Genomic DNA, 21,915 nt, shown 5'->3' on the forward strand with positions numbered 1-21,915 from the left:
CCCCGTATTTTATTAATTCAATATATATGCCATCTTGCGACGGAGATTTTCAATTTTTAAGTCTTTTTATTGCAGCATATATTTCCTCCAGCGACAAGTCTATTTGGTTGTCATTTCCCGTGCTTTGGTGACTAGTTTCAGTTTCCACCTCTGTTACGTCCTTATAATGTAATTTAAAATAACTTTCCCACTGAATTTTACTTACATTGTGTAAATGAATGTGATCATTAACATCTTCTTTTGACTTTGGAGCATCCACCACACTTTCTTTTGTGATCCATATCTTTTGTTTATCACCTCGAATAATCTTCTTTTTATTTTGCGAACATCCGAGTTCATTCTACTATGAATGATGTTATACTCCCTATAGTCATCTTGACTTTGACAGACTTTCAATTTTAGGAATTCTTTCTAGTTCCAAGCAGCTAATTCTTTAACATCTCTGTTAAATTATGATGTTCTGTATGCAGTACTAGCTCCTATCAAATCACATTCACCCTTCATTTTTATATCTATGGCTTTTCGTGCTGCCTCATGTATAGTCAGTCTGAGAGCTTCTAGCTTCTACATCTTGCTCATCTAGACATGGGTTACTAAGAATTTTCTCCTTTAATCTATTCTGATACGGTGTCTTAAAACTCTCATCCTCTATGACTTCAGTTTTAATTCTTCGTTCAGTCAACCACTCAGTTTTATTGTTTTTGATCTAAGTTTCATGTTCTCTGTACACACCACCAGCCCATTATCCGATCCTACATTGGGTGACGCTGACGTTCTCACAGCTAATACCTGACTTAGATGAACGGCTCTGTTCGTTATGATGTAATCAACAACCGAGCACTGACCTCTTGTATTACTACACGTGTATTTATGCTGCGCCCTATGGCCGAGGCATGTGATATTAATATGTAATAGAGTAATTCGAAGTAAACGTTTTAATTACCACAACAAATCTGCAACATAACAGTGACACATCAGGAATGTTAATTACAACCACCACGAACGTAAGAAAAGAGAATAATTATGTCTTCCGTATACTTTTAATTTTAATCCGTGTAATATAAGAGGCAGTCAAATGAAAAGCGGACAGATGGAAAAAAGTACGTAAACTGTTTGTTATTTCGAAAGTATTTCCCATAACAGTTAACGCATTTATCCCACTGTGAAACAACAGGGCCAACGCCTTCATGGAAAAATATTTACACTTTCCTAAAGGACCATGGCAGTACCCAGGAGTGCACGTCTTGTCCGAAGCAAATTAGCAGCCGTAAATTTCTTTCTTCAGGGCTCCAAATATATGGAAATCCCATGGTGAGAGATCAGGACTCCACACTTCGATCATGTAACTCACTCAACAACAACAACAAAAGTAGACCAGACATCGGGCGAAAACTTTCTGTACTGCTAGCGCTGAGCCGTCCGAAGTGGCCGCGCGGTTCTGGCGCTGCAGTCTGGAACCGCGAGACCGCTACGATCGCAGGTTCGAATCCTGCCTCGGGCATGGATGTGTGTGATGTCCTTAAGTTAGTTAGGTTTAACTAGTTCTAAGTTCTAGGGGACTAATGACCTCAGCAGTTGAGTCCCATAGTGCTCAGAGCCATTTGAACCATTTTTTGCTAGCGCTGAAGCAACCAGGACACGATCTTCCTTCGATGGTTCACTAAAATACCGATAACCTAAGAGCACGAGCAAACACTAGCGAATCCGAAAACGAACGCGATCGGATGCCGTTTGCTAACGCGCGCCTAGCGTTTACATCATGGTGAACTCTCTCTCATTGTTGCATGTTCTCCGATGTATTTCTCCGATTTGAAGCGGGCTTCACCAACACCGACAGAATCGGTGTTGGCTTGACACGTCTGTTTCTACTAACAAGCGCCACAGCAACTACCGCTCCTTTGTTTAACAGACGAGGAGGTCACATGCAAAGGCGAACACGCCAACAACTTAAAAAATAGAGATGCGGAACGGGACAGTACAGGTAAGATAAGCAGAATCCAAACACATCACGCAATTTAAGTGAACTCGAACATGTGCCATGATAAAAGCCTGTAAAAAATAATGGTTCAGAGCAAACATGAAGCTGCTATCCACACATACATTTCGTGCAAAGAAGAACTGGTCTGTTACGGCCAATAGAAGGCGCCGATTCCAGTCATGTGACTCCCATTCCACTCACGGCCAGACAGGCTCGGATCTAGCGGCGGGGGGAGGGGGGGCGGCAAACCACAATATCTGCCCAGGGCTGCAATTTCAGGGGGCGCCGGATTCATATTCTTGAAGAAAAAATATTTTTTAACAAAGCGGCTAGCATCCGGAGAGCACGTTGGTCTATCGATTATTCTTGTGATTTTGAAATGCATCCCTGTTAGTCTTTGAATATTTTTTAACACATTCTAAGTTGATTTCTGAACGAATAATATGTTGAGTTTTGAATGTGGGCATATTGAACCTGATGTGTCTACCAGGGGATTCCCCGTCGTATCAATAAAAAAAACTTTTGATAAAAGGTGACGGGGCTATACGAGCTGAGCCGAATAAACCCGAACGGGTTAGTGCCGATCGCTGTTTGTTATGTGATTGATGGGTGTGCGAATGACCAGCGCTGTTATAATTATTAGCGAAATCCATAGATTCAGACTATCAGAATGGAAATAAATGACTAACAGGAATAACAAGTAAGAGAGATTACACACTATCTTTTCGGTGTATCCAAGAAAATGAAATTTTGACAGAATATTTTGCCAGATCGCCACACTAATAAGGGACAGCTGTACAGTCCCCGGTTAGCAGCTTTTTAAGTTATTTCTCAGAACAGTAAGGAAAACGCGTTGTACGAACACATAATAACGCTTAACCGGAGAATAAACGCGGGATGACTGAACCGGTGATGGTCGAAGTAGAGAGGATGTAAAATGTAGACTGGCAATGGCAAGGAAAGCGTTTCTGAAGAAGAGAAATTTGTTAACATCGAGTATAGATTTAAGTGTCAGGACGTCGTTTCTGAAAGTATTTGTATGGAGTGTAGCCACGTATGGAAGTGAAACATGTACGATAAATAGTTTGGACAAGAAGAGAATAGAAGATTTCGAAATGTGGTGCTACAGAAGAATGCTGAGATTAAATGGGTAGATCACAAAACTAATGCTGAGGTATTGAATAGAATTGGGGAGAAGAGGAGCTTGTGACACAACTTGACTAGAAGAAGGGATCTGTTGGTAGGACATGTTCTGAGACATCGAGGGATCACCAATTTAGTATTGGAGGGCATCGTGAAGGGTAAAAATCGTAGAGGGAGACCAAGAGATAAATACACTAAGCAGATTCAGAAGGATGTAGGTTGCAGTAGGTACTGGAAGATGAAGGTGCTTGCACATGATAGAGTAGCATGGAGAGCTGCATCAAACCAGTCTCTCGACTGAAGACCAGAACAACAACAATAACAACATTGAAGTTATCCAGAGTATAACTTTTGACAGTGGCAGGAATAGTTACAGGTTGTTTGTTAGAACGAGGAAGAAAAAGAAACGGGAACATCACCCAAATTATATGGAAGAATAAGACGACTCCAAACTTACATAAAAATTTCGCACTACCACCACTTTTCGATCTTATGCTAAGGAAAATGGAGCGTATGAACGAAAGGTGAAACTGTTTCCCAACATAAAATGTTTTGCTTCTAGTAGGCATAATAGGTATTTGATGTTGGTACTTCTTCAATTGTATTTTGTCGTGTTATTTATGTAAATGAGGTAGATAAAAATGTCATTTGTCCCAAAACAGTTTCGTTTATTTAGCGTGTATTACAACTGCTGCAATATTAGCAACGCCTATTTCGTTTTATCTAGCAGACAGTATCGAAATAGAGATAATCAGATCGAAAAACCACGGCGGTCTTCGGTACTACTTGTATTAACAGTTTCTTCAGTATTAGAGAACAACATTTTGATTTTTCTTTTAGCAAAATATTTGACGAACTTTGATGAGGCAATAGATTCTTTCGCTGAAAGGAAAGCACGAGGGTGTAACGCTGTAACAACATTGGAGAAAAAAAAAAGCTCCTACTTAAGGATTGAAGAAATGTGTACTGTCTTGCTTGTCTCTTGTCAGTACTGGTTTTATGTTTCCTACATTTAATTGTTCTATATTTAACTCTTTTTCCCTCCCCCCATGAGCCATGAACCTTGCCGTTGGTGGGGAGGCTTGCGTGCCTCAGCGATACAGATAGCCGTACCGTAGGTGCAACCACAACGGAGGGGTGTCTGTTGAGAGACCAGACAAACGTGTGGTTTCTGAAGAGGGGCAGCAGCCTTTTCACTAGTTTCGGGGACAACAATCTGGATGATTTACTGATGTGGCCTTGTAACACTAACCAAAACGGCCTTGCTGTGCTGGTACTGCGAACGGCTGAAAGCAAGGGGAAACTACAGCCGTAATTTTTCCTAAGGGCATGCAGCTTTACTGTGTGGTTAAATGATGATGGCGTCCTCTTGGGTAAAATATTCCGGAGATAAGATAGTCCCCCATTCGGATCTCCGGGCGGGGACCACTCGAGAGGACGTCGTTATCAGGAGAAAGAAAACTGGTGTTCTTCGGATCGAAGCGTGGAATGTCAGATCCCTTAATCGGCCAGGTAGATTAGAAAATTTAAGAAGGGAAATGGATAGGTTAAATTTAAATATAGAGGGAATTAGTGAAGTTCAGTGGGAGGAGGAACAAGACTTCTGGTAAGATGAATACAAGCTTATAAACACAAAATCAAATAAGGATAATGTTGGAGTAGCTTTAATAATGAATAAAAAAAATAGGAGCATGGATAAGCTACTACAAACAGCGAAGAGAACGCATGATTGTAGCCAAGATAGACACGAAGCCCACGCCTACCACAGTAGTACAAGTATATATGCCAACTAGCTCCGCAGATGACGAAGAGGTTGAAGAAATGTATGATGAGATGAAAGAAATTATTCAGATAGTGAAGGGAGATGAAAATTTAATAGTCATGGTGGACTGGTATTAGATGGTAGGAAAAGAAAGACATGATAAGAAGTAGGTGAATTTGGAATGGGGGTAAGGAATGAAAGAGGAAGCCGCCTGGTAGAATTTTGCACAGAGTATAACTTAATCATAGCTGACACTCGGTTTAAGAATCATGAAAGAAGATTGTATATGTGGAAGAGGCCTGGAGACACTGGAAGGTTTCAAATAGATTACATAATGGTAAGACAGAGATTTAGGAACCAGGTTTTAAATTGTAAGACATTTCCAGGGGCAGATGTGGATTCTGACCACAATCTATTGGTTATGAACTGTAGATTAAAACTGAAGAAACTGAAAAAAGGCGGGAATTTAAGAAGATGGGACCAGGATAAACTGAAAGAACCGGAGGTTGTACAGAGAAAGCGTTAGGGAACGATTCACAAGAACGGGGGAAAGAAATACGGTAGAAAAAGACTGGGTAGCTTTGAGAGATGAAATAGTTAAGGCAGCAGATGATCAAGTAGGTAAAAACACGAGGGCTAGTAGAAATTCTTGGGTAACAGAAAAGATATTGAATTTAATTGATGAAAGTAGAAAATATAAAAATGCATTAAATGAAGAAAGCAAAAAGGAATACAAACGTCTCAACAATGAGATCGAAAGATAGTGCAAAATGGGTAATCAGGGATGGCTAGTGGGCAAATGTAGGGGTGTAGAGGCATATATCACTAGCGGTGAGATAGATACTGCCTACACGAAAATTAAAGAGACCTTTGGAGAAAAGAGAACTACTTGTATGAATATGAAGAGCTCAGATGGAAAACCGGTACTAAGTAAAGGATGGAAAGCAGAAAGGCGGAAGGAGTATATTTAGGGTATGTACAAGGGCGATGTACTTGAGGGCAATATTGTGGAGATGGAAGAGGACATAGATGAAGATGAAATGGGAGATAGGATAATGCGTGTAAAGTTTGATAGAGCACTGAAAGACCTAAGTCGAAACAAGGCCCCGGGAGTAGACAACATTCCATTAGAACTACTGACGGCCTTGGGAGAGCCAGTCCTGACAAAACTCTACCATCTGGTGAGCAAGATGTATGAGACAGGTGAAATACCCTCAGACTTCAAGAAGAATATAATAATTCCAATCCCAAAGAAAGCAGGTGTTGACAGGTGTAAAAATTACCGAACTACCAGTTTCATAAATCACGGTTGCAAAATACTAACACGAATTCTTTACAGAAGAAAGGGAAAACTCGTAGAAGCCAACCTTGGGGAAGATCAGTTTGGATTCCGTAGAAATGCTGAAACACGTGACACAATACTGACCGTATGACTTATCGAAGATAGATCAAGGAAAGGCAAACCTACGTTTCTGTCGTTTGTAGACTTAGAGAAAGTTTCTGACAATGTTGACTGGAACACTCTCTTTCAAATTCTGAAGGTGGCAGGAGTCAAATACAGGAAGCGAAAGGCTATTTACAGTTTGTACAGAAACCAGATGGCGGTTGTAAGAGTCTAGGGGCATGAAAGGGGAGCAGTTGTTAGGAAGATAGGCAGGGTTGTAGCCTATCCTCGCTGTTATTCAATCTATATATTGGGCAAGCAGTAAAGGAAACAAAAGAAAAATTTGGATTAGGTATTAAAATCCATGGAGAAGAAATAAAAAGTTTGAGGTTTGCCGATGACACTGTAATTCTGTCAGGGACAGCAAAGGACCTGGTATAGCAGTTGAACGGAATGGACAGTGTCTTGAAAGGTGGATATAAGATGAACATCAACAACAGCAAAACGAGGATAATGGAATGAAGTTGAATTAAATCAGGTGATGCTGAAGGAATTAGATTAGGAAACGACGCACTTAAAGTAGTAAATGAGTTTTGCTATTTGGGGAGCAAAATAACTGAAGATGGTCGAAGTTGAGAGGATATATTTTAAACTGGCAATGGCAAGGAAAGCTTTTCTAAAGATGAGAACTTTGTTAACATCGAGTATAGATTTCAGTGTCAGGAAGTCGTTCCTGAAAGTATTTGTATGGAGTGTAGCCATGTATGGAGGTGAAACATGGACGATAAATAGTTTAGAGAATAAGAGAATAGAAGCTTTCGAAATGTAGTGTTACAGAAGAATGCTGAAGATTAGATGGGTAGAGCACGTAACGAATGAGGAGGTATTAAATTGAATTGGGGAGAAGAGAAATTTGTGGAACTAGATGAATGGATCGGTTGGTAGGACATGTTCTGAGGCATCAAGGGATCACCAGTTTAGTACTGGAGGTCAGCGTGGCGGGTAAAAATCGTACATTCAGCAGGATTCAGAAGGATGTTGGTTGCAGTAGGTACATGGAGATGAAGAAGCTTGCACAGGCTAGAGTAGCATGTTTCCCCCCGAATTAAACACAAAAATTATATTTAATCTGTATTTCGGGGTTTTCAGGGAAAGGAACTACAGCCTCTTAAGGAATTGGCCTGCAAACAGTGTTTTAATGACCTGCAGAATATGTGATAAATTTAAATTTGATAAACTGATGCAAATGAAGGACAAAGGCAAACGTTGAAAGATGCTCAAAAACTGCGTCCGGAAAATAAACAGAGAGCATAACTCATAGAAATAAGCTTTATCGTAATTCATTAACAAGAAAGGAAAGGTATGGTGAAATAGCAGGAGAGCGTGAAATGCACGAAAGGAATGAAACGCGATGCCTATTAGTATAGTTTTGCATAGAATACAATTAAATAAGTCCCAACACTTGGTTTAACAGTTATGAAAAAATGTTGTGTATCAAACCAGTCTCTGGACTGAAGACCATAACAACAAGAACATATTTAATTTTATGTCACGCAAAAGGGAAAATTATTAGCTAATAGGCAATAAAGAGTGCAAATTTTGTGAAGAATTCTCATTTTCCCGGTCACAAATAATCCCACCCAGTGTTAATTGTGAGGTTTTTTTTTTTTAAGGGACATAGGACGTGAAACCGGCCGAACACATAATCACGCAGGCTGTGTGAACGCATTTCATAACATGGCGCGCCACAGTATGTTAGAGAAGGGACACGGTACGGAAATGAAGTACAGACGCTTTAAAACAATCGAAATATAAAAAAACTATATGCTGAAATCGCACATGACCGAGAATTTGACTTCTAAAAACCAGATCACTTAGGCGTCCCGGCAGAAACAAATAAGGTCTGGACACTATAAATCGGAACTGTCCCGGCGAAATCGAGACGTTTATCACTTTAGTATATAAAGGCCTCGTTTCATAAAATGCAATACCGTTGTTTGAGAAAGCTGAACTTCTTGGCCTGCCCGTCTTGTGAACGAGTCTCGGATACGCTCGACATTTTCATCAGATGTGTGTGACCGGTCAGTGCTGCTCCCTCTGCATATGAAACCAAGAATTTAGCAAATCAGTCATAGATCTGCTTGTGCAGCGACGGCTAGCTCAAGAGACGGCGGAACGCACGTTGCACCTGAGCACTGTTGTTACAAACAAACAACTGCGCAACTTTGAACTAATTTCTATCCAGTGACGTGCGCAATTTGTTCCTTACGGTTTTTCTGAAATAAACAACTGAAATCTGTTCTTGTTTTTGAATCACCCGGTATAATAAAGTCGCACTTTCGAGATGAAAACCGTTTATCTTACAATTTCTGTTCCGTACTTTCATGAAATATCTAGTACTTGTGTACATACATAAACACAAAATGGGTCGTGTTCCGTAACAGATCTGGCAAATGCCGTAAAGTCAACAGCGAATGGAGAGCTGTCACGTGTCAGACTGTTAACGTGCTGTACAGACTTGTATTTCTCGTAGTACACTCAAATACGTCAGAAAATAGTGCTGCAGAAAACAGCTTAAATGTGAATTTTTCTACTAAAAAATGAAAATGTACAAATTTTTACCAGGGATGAAAAGCTTCAGCTGGCATAGTGTAATAAAATATGTTCTAGCATTCATTATGGCCTGACAAAATCTTCATCAAAGCATGCAGCTTATTAGTTTGCGATGACAAACAAAAAGAAACCGGTGCCAAATTGGGAGATAATGAACATGGCAGGCGAGGATGGCTCGTTGATTTTCGTAAGTATCATAATGTGACCTTACGATCCCCAGAGCAGACATCCTTGAACAAGTATTTGAGTTTTAATAAAAGTAATGTGGCTGTGTTCTATGGTAATTTTCAAGGTGAAAAACTCAAAATTTAAATTTGGTTCACAAGATAGTAAATATCTTGATAAGACAGGAATGGCAGCTACAGGAAAAGCCGAGAGACCTTTCTTTATTTTTCCAAGGAAGCACGAACGTTCAACAAAGGATTTGCCTGATTAACAACTCTAGAAAACCATGAATCGTACTGCAGGTTAATTGCGAAAACTATGTTAAAGCCAATGGTATTGTTTTGTTAACATTTCCTTCTAACCCCAGTCACAAATCTCAGATGTTAGATTTAACTGTATTTGTACCTCTAAAGGCTAAACGCACTGAAGAGCCAAAGTAACTGGTACACCTGCCTAATGTTGTGAAGAGCCTCCGCGAGCACGGAAAAGTGCCGCTGCACGACGTGGCAAATACTCGACATATGTCTGAAGTACTTATATGGATATGGTGTCTGTTCTTTCGGACATTGACCATTGATGACCTGCAGCCGTCTAGAACGAAATTAGAATTATATACTTCAGCTGCTGACGGGCGTTGATGTATATCAAGGGGGATAGGTGAAAACGGGTGCCCCGTCCGACCGGGACTCGAACCCGGGATCTCCTGCTTACATGGCAGACGCTCTATCCATTTTTTTTAATCTCATTTTGTTAGATTTCGTTCGTTGCATCTGCTCGGTGCGGAAGTATCAAGTCACCCGTTTCAGTTCGTCGTTGATCCATTAACTCAGTTTTTTTTATTACAGAGGGCAACTAACCCTCTGACCGAACACGCGCCGGCGCCGGCATCCATCTGATTGTGATGCCACCGAGTGCGTGCGACTGCAAGGACTATCTCGCGCTGCAGGGACTATCTCGCGCACGCCTCCCGCGAGACCCACATTCTCACCTTGTATGTCCACACACTACATTCGTAGTGTCCCTACCCAACCATTTTATCAAGAGCATTATTTTTTCCTTGAGATCATTTCGTGGAACTCTTAACAAGATAATTTTAAATTAAACAGCAACAGATCATCTTTGTGTCGATTTGGAATTTGTTATTACTTTCCTGTATCCATCGGGCGTTTATGAGAGCAAAAACCCTTTCGACGTTATTGTTATGACCTGTAATTGCAAAGTAATATTGTGCCAATATCAGTAATTCCAAACAAACATTTTCATTACTCTGTGTTTAGAAATAAGTTGCCCACTTTCCGTGTGGGAAATCTTTTTAAAGGCCCAGTCGTCATTTTTTTATTAATTTCGTGAAATTTTGCCACTGATCAAAGAATTTTCTGTCGCCCACCATTTCGCTTTTGATAAAAAGTTTCTGCTGCTTGTAGCCGCGTTTGACCATCAGCTACTATTATCCACTGGAAGTGTTTTAGTTGGGTGCTCTGTTCACATGTTCAGTATTTTAAGTAGTCTTGGGCGACTACGTGCACAATATTCATGTTTGCTCAAAACTCTTCCTCCTGATTTTGATGTGTCTCTGATAACCGCCCTAAAATTCTGAGGGATTTGATTAGATATTTTCGTCATTAGCTTGTAGCAAGCCTGAGTTGTGCGTTCTCTCCTTCATCACTAAAAAGCCTACAGTCACAAAAGCCGGAATGGGGCGGGTTTGAATACATTTGACCGTTTACGACTGTAACAAGTCGGACATGTTGTATTAAAGCTGGACACCTAGTAACCGTAGCCGTACCCAATCTGCACCACAATTGAGGTGCATATGTGGAAAGGGTAGACTAACCTAAGATTGCTGAAGAGGGGCAGCAGCCTTCTCAGTAGCTGAACGGCCGACAGTATAAACGAGTGACCGATCTGGCCTTATTACATCAGCCAATATGGCCTTGCTGTGCTGGTACCGCGAATGGGTGCAAGCAAAGGGGAACTACAACCGTTAGGTTTAATCATGACGGCGTCCTCTTGGGTAAAATATTCCGGAGGTAAAATAGTCCCCAATTCGCAACTCCGGGCAGTCATTACTCAGGAGCATGTTTGTTTTCGGAGCTCCTAATGCTGCAAAGGGTCCGAACATCCCTCATTTATTAGACTTTTTTTAATCATTTATGTAAGAGAAACAAGATATATTTACAGAAGTTTCAGTTCATCACTCAAAGAACACCATCTTCTCTGTTAGAGAGTTCAGAGTAGTGAGAAAGGGAAAACTTCCTGCAGTACCGCGCAACAAAGGAAGGTGCGAAGAAACAGTGTCGTGTCGACTCACATTGTTGCTCACGTTTTTCACCGTTACTTTTCAAGGAGACTTTTATTGACGGGTTCATAGGTCGTAGCTGATCAACGTATCTGAATGAAAATGAAAATCCACGGTTATATACTGTATTTATTTTATGTATTTATCTTTCGTTCTTGGTACTTGTTTCGGGGTCGTAAACTTATTATTGTTTAAGACGCTGTTCTCAAGTTGATTGCGAGATGTAGCCCTACCTTTGGAGTAATCAAATTCCCCTTACTGTACATCGCTAAATCTTACATCGAACGTGGTATAGCCCCTACATACTGAATTGTTTTCGAAAGTGTGAGATATCAGTGGTGCACTATTATATTTGCCTTTCTGCAAGCTAGCTGATAGTACTACTTGAATCGATGTAAATCGAATGACATCGACCAATATTAACCCTTAACTCACGACGCAACTTTTCTGTAGCATTAACTACGACGAAAAGGTGCTGTCTCTGAAACCCGTTTGCGAAAAACGAGAATCATTTGACTAGACGTCCCGATTTGGCGGCGACATTTCTGACTTTTAGAGTCCGGCCTCCGTGTTCCCATTGGGTTCTGCTGGGGCAGTTAAATGTTCCTGTTTTTAGAAATCAAATCAAATTCTCGGTCATCTGAGGCGTCAACATAATTTTTTATATTTCTAGTGTTGTAAATACGATATTCCAATATCTTATCCCTAATCTAACGTACTATGACGAGGCGTAATATGAAATGCGTTTACGCGGCCTGCTTGGTGATGCGTTCATTTTCGAGATCTTCAATAATACTGAAGTTGGTATTTCTGTTTGCTTAGAGGTAACCCTAACACTTTCATGTGTACAGTATTTCGTTGGCTTGAGTATTATATGACGTATAGCACAGCTTCTTTATTCATTTTCTTTAGACTGTAACCAACTCTGCACTACCCAAATGTGTTGTGTCCTGTTCACTAACTTTTTAGATGTAAGTGTGTTATAATTATGCAGTAGCCATGAATGTGCTTATGTTTTAGATTACGTTTGTTATATTATCAGGTGGCGTCTGTTATTCATTTCGTTGTAATGTATAACATTCCAAGCAGTGAAAAGTTACAAAATTCGTCCCAGCTTCGACTCCCAGATATATGGTTACCTTAGTTATACAACAATTACTTTTCACAGTATGTAAGTTTTGCTAAAATACTCCTCGTTTACCTTATTGCACTAAATGAAGTTTATAGTATTTACCTTTCAATCACGCAAAATCACATACTTCACTACGGTTTTTTGAAATAGTGCGTATGAACGAATTGTTACCGAATTGAAATTTACATACTGAAAAGCTACAGCATCACAGTAGCAAGTGCATTTTCAAAATTAAAAAAATTCCAACGCTTAAACTTGCACATTAAAAACTACCCTCGATAGGTAGGAAAAGGAAATCTGCAAAATTTACATTTTGCAGGGACCAACAATCTTCTCTCTCACTTACAACCACAACACATTTGACTTCAACAAATATTTCGAGCATTTTACTGGAGAATCAAATAGGTCCTGAAATTCGTCCGCTGAATGGTCCTTCACTAGCAGAACTGTGATCACTGCCTACAGTATAATCGTCGTCTTTTTCGTCTATTTCTTGATCTACATCCTTCCTTCATCTACCAACTAACAAATTCATCCAGCTTAGGATCATTATAACTGACACGCAACTGCGAACACATTCTATATTACACAGAGGAAAAAAAAAAGAATTACATAGTTCACGAGGTGCGGTCTCCGAGACCCCAAGACGTGTCAGTAATGTATGTCAACCGTAAACAAAGAAGACGGTACTGCAACCGACAGCAAAACGTTGTAGCGTTGGTGAATTAAAAAAGTCAGGGGGACCGAAGCATTCCCCTTCCACCAGAACTGACCTTCGAAAGGAAGTTAGAAGAGAGAGTGACCGCTGCTTGCATCTACAGCTTCGACGGTTGTAGTGATACTCTGGAGTTAAGGGTTGCTGAAGCGTTATGAGTAATTTATTATAGACTCATCTTGTTTACTGGCATGTTAGATCCATTAAAAGGAATGTTATCTGCTGTCGCAGGATGGCAATTATCGGTAAAGAGTCAATAGCGGTAACAGATACTCAGTTTATTGAAGCAACTACTCTCATCATTCACTCCACATACTCAAATGATATAGTAGAGCTAACACAGAGCTCCTTTTGTCGAAATTGTTTCAAGCACACCTACAAGCCTTCAACGCCGTATCAGCGGAAGGGGCACTCGCCCCCCCCCCCCCCCCCACTTCAAACTCCAGGAGGGCGAGTTACAGTTCTACGTCCCCCCCCCCCCCCCCCCCCGAATTCACTTGGAGTTTATTTGATCTATAGGCAGAGCCAACGATTAAACTATGACGACGTCAAGAAATATGGGATCAGTATTTTTGTTGGCAGCGATTTTTGCTTTTGACTGAAGCAACTTATAACACCTATTACATTCTGTCCTCTCCCTTCGTCCCATTTTTCGGTCTATGACTCCAAATAGGGGACAGCTTCTGTATGCGTATGTAACGAATTCTACATAGCATTTTCGAACACTAGTTGAGACTGATCGGGCCCTCAGGGCGACCTATGTCGTATAGGCGAGCTACAGAGTGGCCAGGGCGCCGAATCTGGAGGATGAGTGCCAGACTTAAGACGGAAATCTTGACTGTAAAAATTTGGTTTTGCTGTCCCTTTACGTTGTTATCCTCTGCACCTCAGTAATAATATACTGTTCAAAACAAGTATTGCCACCAGCGTCATTACGTACTGTTCGGTTCCCCTTTAATCTAAGTCCACATACGTTCGCAGACTTGCAAGTGGGGCAAAACTATTTTTGATCAGTTTAATCTAGCGGTCACCCAGGCACAACCCATGTTGCGGTCCTATCGAAAATGACAATGACCGACCAACAATGCCCAAACAGCAGTCGGTAGGCCTGACCTGGCTCACAGCTACAACAATGTCCGCCGCACTCTACGAACAATCCAACATTTAAGAAAATGAAAACAACGATATAACATAAATGCGAGGAGAGGCAGTATTGTAACATTCCCCCCGTTTCCCTCCCTTCACGACCACCATGCCTTCACGCCGTAGCTCCATCGCTATGCATCGTTCCTCTGGTAACGAACGTGAAACGTGTACAGTGTAGATACTGATTTGTTTTTTTTCAGTTTCTATACAGAGATGTTTCTATACAGACATGTTTCTATACAGAATGTCAGACCCCTTAATCGGGCAGGTAGGTTAGAAAATTTAAAAACTGAAATGGATAGGTTAAAGTTAGATATAGTGGGAATTAGTGAAGTTCGGTGGCAGGAGGAACAAGACTTTTGGTCAGGCGAATACAGGGTTATAAATACAAAATCAAATAGGGGTAATGCAGGAGTAGGTTTAATAATGAATAAAAAAGTAGGGATACGGCTAAGCTACTACAAACAGCATAGTTAACGCATTATTGTGGTCAAGATAGACACGAAGCCCATGCCTACTACAGTAGTACAAGTTTATATGCCAACTAGCTCTGCAGATGACGAAGAAATTGAAGAAATGTATGATGAAATAAAACAAATTATTCAGATAGTGAAGGGTGACGAAAATTTAATGGTCATGGGTGACTGGAATTCGGTAGTAGGAAAAGGGAAAGAAGGAAACGTAGTAGGTGAATACAGATTGGGGCCAAGAAATGAAAGAGGAAGCCGCCTGGTAGAATTTTGCACAGAGCACAACTTAATCATAGCTAACACTTGGTTCAAGAATCATAAAAGAAGGCTGTATACCTGGAAGAATCCTGGAGATACTAGAAGGTATCAGATAGATTATATAATGGTAAGACAGAGATTTAGGAACCAGGTTTTAAATTGTAAGACGGCGGCTAGTAGAAATCCTTGGGTAGCAGAAGAAATATTGAATTTAATTGATGAAAGGAGAAAATATAAAAATGCAGTAAATGAAGCAGGCAAGAAGGAATACAAACGTCTCAAAAATGAGATCGACAGGAAGTGCAAAATGGCTAAGCAGGGATGGCTAGAGGACAAATGTAAGGATGTAGAGGCTTATCTCACTAGGGGTAAGATAGATACTGCCTACAGGAAAATTAAAGAGACTTTTGGAGATAAGAGAACCACTTGCATGAACATCAAGAGCTCAGACGGAAACCCAGTTATAAGCAAAAAAGGGAAATCAGAAAGGTGGAAGGAGTACATAGAGGGTCTTACAAGGGCGATGTACTGAGGACAATATTATGGAAATGGAAGAGGATGTAGATGAAGATGAAATGGGAGATATGATACTGCGTGAAGAGTTTGACAGAGCACTGAAAGACCTGAGTCGAAACAAGGCCCCCGGAGTAGACAACATTCCATTGGAACTACTGACGGCCTTGGGAGAGCCAGTCCTGACAAAACTCTACCATCTGGTGAGCAAGATGTATGAGACAGGCGAAATCCCCTCAGACTTCAAGAAGAATATAATAATTCCAATCCCAAAGAAAGCAGGTGCTGACAGACGTGAAAATTACCGAACAATCAGTTTAATAAGTCACGGATGCCAAATACTAACTCGAATTCTTTACAGACGAATGGAAAAACCGGTGGAAGCCGACCACGGGGAAGATCAGTTTGGATTCCGTAGAAATAATGGAACACGTGAGACAATACTGACCCTACGACTTATCTTAGAAGCTAGATTAAGGAAGGATAAACCTACTTTTCTAGCATTTGTAGACTTAGAGAAAGCTTTTGACAATATTGACTGGAATACTCTCTTTCAAATTCTGAAGGTGGCAGGGGTAAAATAGAGGGAGCGAAAGGCTGTTTACAATTTGTACAGAAACCAGATGACAGTTATAAGAGTCGAGGGACATGAAAAGGAGGCCGTGGTTGGGAAGGGAGTGAGACAGGGTTGTAGTCTCTCCCCGATGTTATTCAATCTGTATATTGAGCAAGCAGTGAAGGAAACAAAAGAAAAATTCGGAGTAGGTATTAAAATCCATGGAGAAGAAATAAAAACTTTGAGGTTCGCCGATGACATTGTAATTCTGTCAGAGACAGCGAAGGACTTGGAAGAGCAGTTGAACGGAATGGATAGTGTCTTGAAAGGAGGATATAAGATGAACATCAACAAAAGCAAAACGAGGATAATGGAATGTAGTCGAATTAAGTCGGGTGATGCTGAAGGAATTAGATTAGGAAAGGAGACACTTAAAGTAGTAAAGGAGTTTTGCTATTTGGGGAGCAAAATAACTGATGATGGTCGAAGTAGAGAGGATATAAAATGTAGACTGGCAATGGCAAGGAAAGCGTTTGTGAAGAAGAGAAATTTGTTAACAACAAATATAGATTTAAGTGTCAGGAAGTCGTTTCTGAAAGTATTTGTATGGAGTGTAGCCATGTATGGAAGTGAAACATGGACGATAAATAGTTTGGACAAGAAGAGAATAGAAGCTTTTGAAATGTGGTGCTACAGAAGAATGCTGAAGATTAGATGGGTAGATCACATAACTAATGAGGAAGTGTTGAATAGAATTGGGGAGAAGGAAGTTTGTGGTACAACTTGACTAGAAGAAGGGATCGGTTGGTAGGACATGTTCTGAGGCATCAAGGGATCACCAATTTAGTATTGGAGGGCAGTATGGAGGGTAAAAATCGTAGAGGGAGGCCAAGAGATGAATACACTAAGCAGATTCAGAAGGATGTAGGTTGCAGTAGGTACTGGGAGATGAAGAAGCTTGCAGAGGATAGAGTAACATGGAGAGCTGCATCAAACCAGTCTCAGGACTGAAGACCACAACAACAACAACAACAACACAAATGTGAGGAGAGGCAGTATTGTAACACTCCCCCCATTTCCCTCCCTTCACGACCACCATGCCTTCACGCCGTAGCTACATCGCTATGCATCGTTGCTCTGGTAACGAACGTGAAACGTTTGCAATGTAGCTACTGTTTTCTATACAGAGGTAAAGACATACACATTTGCTTTGCAGTTTCGAGGTGATATGATTGAATCTTTGTGATGAATTTTATGTCATTTATTTGTCATAAATCTCTTAGCTCAATATTGACTGCTCTCAGTAGTTCATTGAAGAACGTAAATGTAATTCTGTAGAGGTTCTAAAAGTAGCTCTTGCAAATCTTAGGACTATAAAAGCAATTGATATGCTATTAGAGAAATCCAAAGATTATTCTAAAAATCCGAATATGAAAAACACAACTGTCTTACGGCCAAGAAAATTATCACCGAAATTTCCACACACACAATAATACCGTCTGTTCCCAAAAAATTGTCTCAAGAACGAAAATTTGGCAAAAGTTTGTTTGAAATTCTTGATCTCCTTTTGAATGAGACTGATCAAAGGTTCGATCAAGTAGATCTAAAGCGACTATCCGATCTAGAAGAGATACTTATTAAGTCCTCCCAAACACGCCCTCTGTCTACACGATGTTTGGAAGAATTTCTTGGTGTGCATACAACAGACAGGCTTCATGCACAGCTCGAAATGCAGCGAACCATTAAAACTGGTATATAACCATGTAATGTACCCTTTACTGGAAGAAAACGCATTGCTGAACGTGTTAGAGTTAAAGAACTCTTTTGGGAAGTTTTTCGCCTCATCATTCTGATTCTGACAGTTCCAGTATAGTCTGCATCCTTTGAAAGATCATTCGGCCTCTTGGGAAACTTAGAACTTACCTCAGATTAACAATGACTCAGTCGAGACTCTCTCATCTCCTCCTCCTCCATGTTCATCGAGACAGGGCTGGAAAAATTAATTTTATGGCTGTCATGAAAGAATTTCTTTGACGAGCTGTCGAAAGGAAAACTACATTTGGAAATTGTCCGTAAAATGTTTGTCTAAATAAAAACAAAATAAATGCTGTATTTTTCAAAAAAAATATATTTTTCTGTTTTCATTAAGATGTGATGTACAGTGTTTGTAGAATAGCAATAATGAGAAAAGGTTTCTCTCTGCTCCATTGATATTCAAGTCTACAGTAAATATGAACTCCTTTTCGTAAATGGTCACAAAACGAAGTTCGACCGATGTCTCCCCGGCAAATGGTGTCTTTTTAAAAATTAAAGCAACGAAATTGTTTTCAAGAGCACGACCTATATAACTGGGTCCATGTTAGTGTTAATGAGTTGTTTCTCTCTGTGGAACAACATCGCGCTGATTACCAAACACACATTTCCACGCTATCGGTATACACGTATTCTTAACGGTTTTGCTGAAAGGCGAAATCAGTAAATGGGGATTGCTTGAGCCCCCCTCCCAACACCCCTAAAGAAATAGTTGGTAAGCCACTGCAAGCCTTCAAAGAAGGATAACGATGCACTTTTTTAGTCAAGCCAAATGACGTGGTAGGATATACCTCCTGGCTCTTCGTGGCTCCCACCGACATCTATGAAACGGAAAAATAAATCAAAAAACCTGATTACGGTAAAGTGCCAACTTTCACAGCGGGAAGCTTTAACCCCACTGGTGTACACCTCTCAAACTGTCTCTCAAACTGTCACACGAACTATACAGCAGGGTCACAGAGAGCCTCAATTATTTGCTGGAGAAACTGAATATAGAATATTTTATAATGAAATTAGACTCTCATATACAGAACTTATTTTATTTCTCTTCCGTCATGTAAAAGTAAAGTCGTATAGCATGAATGGCTCGGGACAGGTTCAGCCACTAACTGGAAAGGTTTTCCCTACCCTTTCGCGTCTACAGGCATCTTTCTTTCGCGAAGTGTGAGATCTGTCTGTTAAGTGTACCTGACTATAATTGGTGGATGATGATGAGAGAAGGGAGAGGGTGAAACCTAAAACTTACCATGGTAGCTTTTCAGTGATGAAGGTAAATACTTTATTTGCAGTTTAATTGGATGGCGATGCTATTTTTTTAATAAAATGCACATATTACATACATATTTCGTGGTCTTCTAGATTGTTAACAAATCGATCCATTCATTATTTCCACACACTTGGAATATGGACTACAGTCTAATAGAAACCGGCAGGCCTTTCCTGTTAGGAACAGCTGAATTCCGCAATGACCATTCTTACTGTGGGCGATTGTATTTCTTCACCGCAATCTGAAATTCAGCAGACTGATCAGTTTCGCCATTGTCCATAACTGCTGCAGCGGCGTCAGCTTTAGAATCACTTCCATAACGGAAGTAACATTCACGATGAGTTCTTGTACAATGTTTCTCGTATACTATCTTCCGTTAGTGAAACGTCATTCATATGTGCCTTTTTCACATAAACGTACTTCACATTCGGCGACAGAATAGTTACACAATGTGTCCTCCAGGGTCAAAGAGACCTTTCGAAACCTGTCAGATTAATTAAACAATGTCTCACAACTTCTAACGTTACCATTAGGTCTCACTCAATGCTGAATTTACGCTAGGCGACAGCGGGCTGTGTACCATATGTTCAGTAGCGCATGCACAATAACAAGCAAAAAAACTCCAGGGTCATACTGACCGTGGTGTACACTTCTAGGGTTAAAATTAGTTAAACTCTCCGAGATATTATGCCGTGGCCTTCTGAGAGCTGCCACATAAGACGACATTGAGTTATCTAATGGATTCCAGAAGACCAGGGCATAATAACCCGGAATATTTTAGTAATTTTAGCGGCTGATTATACTCTTGAGAAAAGCAACAATCGTCTGAGTATTTGAAATAAACACTTTACAGGAAGTTTTAAAAGAGAGATCTTTCTGAAAACTTAGAAAAATAAATATTTCGTGTAAAATCGACAATATTGTGCTAACTATGGCAATGGACTAGATGAGAACGTTTCTGTGTTAAGGTTACAGAAATCAGGCATTACTTTTCAGACAAATGACAAATTACAGAAAGCGCTTCTGCAATTAAAACAAGTACATCTACTGTAACGAGTACGCTTCTGTAGAACACGATCGCGCTCTACCGTGCGAGGGGGAGGGGGAGCGTGGAGAGGGGGGGGGGGGCAGTCCACCTAAATACATGCCGTGTTGGTGACACGTGCCGGGTTTGTGCCCGACAATGTCGGGTTGCGTAGTCGACAGAAGCTAAGGCAAAGGTCACGGCGGAATAGACAACTGCCTCAACATAGGGATGGCGGTTATCGCTGGAGCAATCAGTTTTTCGTTATATTGGTTTTTTTCAACGCCAGTTTAACCTGAGTGTTGAGACAGCTAAAAATAACCATTTTCTGGAATGACCGATTTTCGCTTTGTGTTCCTATTATTTCCTGTAATACACGTAGAAATCGATCAAAGATTGAAAAATTTTGACTTCTTCAGTTTCAAGATAAAATCAAAATGCCAAATTAAATAGGCAAAGAGAACATACCCGACCACCGTTCGCTGCCTTTCACGAAAAGTGATAGATAAGTGGTTGAATACTACAAAAAATCACCAGTATTCTCCAACTGATTGTAATTTTTTTTATTTTTTGTAACTCTGCCCAAAAATCATTTTGTAATCAACAATACCACTGTTTGGGCATTTAGGAATAGTGAATGCAAAAGGTTGAAAACAGGTTGAAGAACTCTATTTTTCGTGTTAATTGTTCGTTTTCAAGGGCTACAAGCAGATAAAGGCAGACAGGCAACAGATCAGCCACTTTCAGGTTTTCTGTAAAGTATTAATGAATTGTTAAGTTATAAGTTTTCTCCTTATACGCTGTCGCAAGTTTATTTTAACCTCTTAATCTTTTAAAATAAATAAATGAAAGAAATGGAGCATTGTACTTCATTGACGCCGCACTTCTTAAAATACTTCCAGTCTAGGGAGTCTGTAATACAACTAATGTCGGACCGACGACAACTTCCATACAGACAAGATGGGGCAAGTCACACGGCGTGTACACGCATACCCATCCAACAGACCATGCTAAGGTACCGTCCAATAGGCGGCGCCACATGGAAATTCATTATTGTCTCAGCAATAGTGTGCCTAATTTTATGCCATGAGTTTATTGCTCGTTTCTGTCGACATTGCCATTAAAATAGCACTGATCGCTTTTCCTATATTCTATAATAACGCAGTATTTCAAAGCAATGGAAGTTTTACGAATAAAAATCACTCGTTTTTTAAAAAAAGATTTATTTAACCCTTAAGAACCACGATGTGCCAAGGAAGACTATCTGCGTTGTCAGTATTATCAACTGAAGCGGAAATAGCGGCTAGTATTAACTACGACGTAATCTTAAAAAAATTCAGTGAGGCGAAAAGCCGGAAGGTTCGTTTATTTTAACGTGTGTTTGTTTAACGTAATTTTTGTCATTGCAATGATCCTTGTGTATTATATTAATAAAATTTATGTATAATTATTATTGGTGTATAATTCAGCTCATTTAATTTAACGTTTTCTTTTTGACTGGAAAGTGGAAGGGGCCTCGCAAAGCTGATTCGTCGCCGTCGTTCAGTTTTTTGCCTAGCGCCGCCACTATTGTTACTATATGGTATGCAATGGTTCAGTACTGCATTGTGACGTGAAAACTACTATATTTTTGTCTTAGAAACTGACAGTTTGTGCAGAAGTAATGGGCAACCCCAGA

Source organism: Schistocerca serialis, chromosome 4, assembly GCF_023864345.2.
Source record: "Schistocerca serialis cubense isolate TAMUIC-IGC-003099 chromosome 4, iqSchSeri2.2, whole genome shotgun sequence".
Taxonomy (NCBI): domain Eukaryota; kingdom Metazoa; phylum Arthropoda; class Insecta; order Orthoptera; family Acrididae; genus Schistocerca; species Schistocerca serialis.